Raw genomic sequence first — 2,768 nt, 5'->3', positions numbered from 1 at the left:
ATCTACTGGATATTTATTACATTGTAGATCAGTGACAGTTCTTGCATTCTCACCTACAAATTCCTAAGTGATTTACACAAGAACAGAGTTATCACAGAATTTTATTAAAATGTACACCTCACCAGATTAAATATGCTTCCAGCACAGAGGTAACTTTGTTTCCTTACATGAAACTGAAATGGATTCACTTTCTCATTCAAGTATTACTGATATTCTAATCTTAAATTCCTAAATCTTCTAAAGGGAAATTTGATTTTTTATTTGAAAGGGTTAGACGGATACTCACTATCTAACAGATATATATATATATATATATATATATATATATATATATATATATATATATATATATATATAAAATGTGCAATGGCACAACGTTTTAACAAATAAAAATAATGACGGATTCCAGTGAAAATTACGTTCCAGCCAGTTCAACAGAACAGATTTTAATCTTAATTATAGCTTAAAGTCCTTGAGAACCTTTTTCAGCATGCAATTAGATGCTCATTGACACTTGCAACTTTGACCAGACTGTTACTGCAAAATGGTTTACGAATTGTAAGGTAAAATGAATGAGGGTCAAGTGCACAAAAGTAAATGAAATGGATTTCATACGATGAGTATTTTATTCCATTCTTTAAATCAGTATGTATATGATATATATAGTAAATTTCAAAATCATTTTATTCATTCACAATCAAATTCTGAAGGCAATATCTAATGCTCAACTGTTACGTAAATATCAAGAGAGGTTAACAATATTTGTAATAACAATCACAAGACCAATTTATAGAAATGACCTCTCTCAAGGAAGTACATTTATCTTATAAACAGCCCATATGTAAAAGGTTATTAAATGATACATGTTAGTGGTAAAGAGTCAAAGAAAAATTGTAGCATGTATGCATAAAAGTAACTACAGTAAATGTGTGTCAATAAATACAAACTTGTTTCAAGAAGGTATAACTCAGAGGATGTTTTGCAGTAAGTTTTACAAATCTAAACTGTGTGGTTGTACCATATCAAGTCTTTTAAACAAGTGATGTTTTTCAGAAATCTTCTACAAAACCCTACAATAGATGGGAAGCATGGTAGCATGCACTAAGCCTCATCCACATGATCAGCAGTGTTTGCACCAACAACGTATGGTCTGCAAGGCACTCTTGCATTGCTGACCACAGCATCCAAAGTCAGGAAAGAGCAAGGTGACCATCAGGGGTTGCAATTCAATGAGCATGGTGTACAAAGGCAAAGATCTCAAATTAAATTGGTAAAGTGACTTCCAGTGGGCAGCAAGCTAAAGATGTTCAATAATTACTTTGGCTAAAATGCAAACTACCACCACCATATCCTAAGTGGGTTATTGTTGACAGAGCCCTTACACTACTAGTCACTATTTGGTTACCTAGCCTCAGCATGGCCACGCATATAGTTTGCCAGTGTGTCAACAGACAACCTAGCTTTTGCCTGCAACCACTGCTCCATCACGTAACTAAGCCTTCGCAAGTTACAGCACCCATTTAAGTGTACTGTATTTCTCTTGCATGTTTGACTAGTGGGCTTTGTGGGTATATACTTCCACCATGCATAAATCTGTAGGGACAGCCCTGTTTCTGCAAAATGTCATGCACTTTTAAAGATTCAGAAGCTAATTTTGAAATTTGCTTTGGCCCCAATTTTATCAAATAGCTAGCAAGACCCAATATACCTTTAAAGCAAGATTTTCATGCTGCAGACTGCTTTTGCTTACTTCATGCAATCATGAGTAAATAAAAATTTATGCAATTAAGTCTTAAATTCTATGAAGTACACAGTACTTATGACTATGCAATGGCTTTCACCATGTATGGTATTTTATTTCAAAAACAGTACCTTAAATGCCTTTTTATATTGCCAAGTACATTAACAGGTACTCTGACAGTTACATCAATGTTTGAAAAAATTCACGTGAGATACAAGATGGATGTGTACTGCATGTAGTCAAAAGGCTACAAGTCTTTAGCAAGGCAGGTATTTGACATGATGCACTTTTTCCCTTGCATTGGGTACAATAATTCTTATCAACAAAAGTAGAATATTCCTCAATTTCTGGTTGATACATGAAAGGCGTGGTTCAACTGTCTTCTCTAAGCGCAGGTCTGGTCATAAGAGGCTATCTAGGCCGAATCGGTACTTTTGGTGCAAAATCTTGGGGCTGAGGGAAGCCAGCAATAACACAAACGAGGTTTTTTTTTTTATTTCCTTGGGTATCTCCGGGCTTCCCAAGGTACAATTTCAAATTGTCTGAGTAGCTTAATGAAATTATCAATATCCATAAAGACAAGTTAAATTTAGAGATTATATAAACAGGATTAATAATCAGTTTATTACCAAACAAAAACAAGAATTGGCTAATATGAAACGGTCTAAACTCGCATTCGAGTGTCCGACTAGCATCAATAATTTTGAATTTGCAAATCAGTTTCAATGTTTCTTCAAAAAAATTATACACTTCACGAAAAACGAAACTATGGTGAAACAGGGGATAACTCCTCGTGCTCTATGTTGCTCAAACGAGAAATACTATACAAAGTTATTTAAGCAAGAAGTGTGTGTAGTCTACTGCTGTGGGGCTTTTTGCAGTTAAACAACATTTGGCTAGGAACTGACAAGTCAGGCCCTAGATTTAAACAAGATCAGTTGAACCGTGCCTTTTAACAGCAATATATATTTTATATTTTACCATTTGCATTCATTTAGGAATGAATTTCAACAAATCAAAAACAATA

The sequence above is a fragment of the Penaeus vannamei genome, chromosome 17, assembly GCF_042767895.1.
Source record: "Penaeus vannamei isolate JL-2024 chromosome 17, ASM4276789v1, whole genome shotgun sequence".
NCBI lineage: Eukaryota > Metazoa > Arthropoda > Malacostraca > Decapoda > Penaeidae > Penaeus > Penaeus vannamei.
This window is presented reverse-complemented; position numbering follows the sequence as displayed.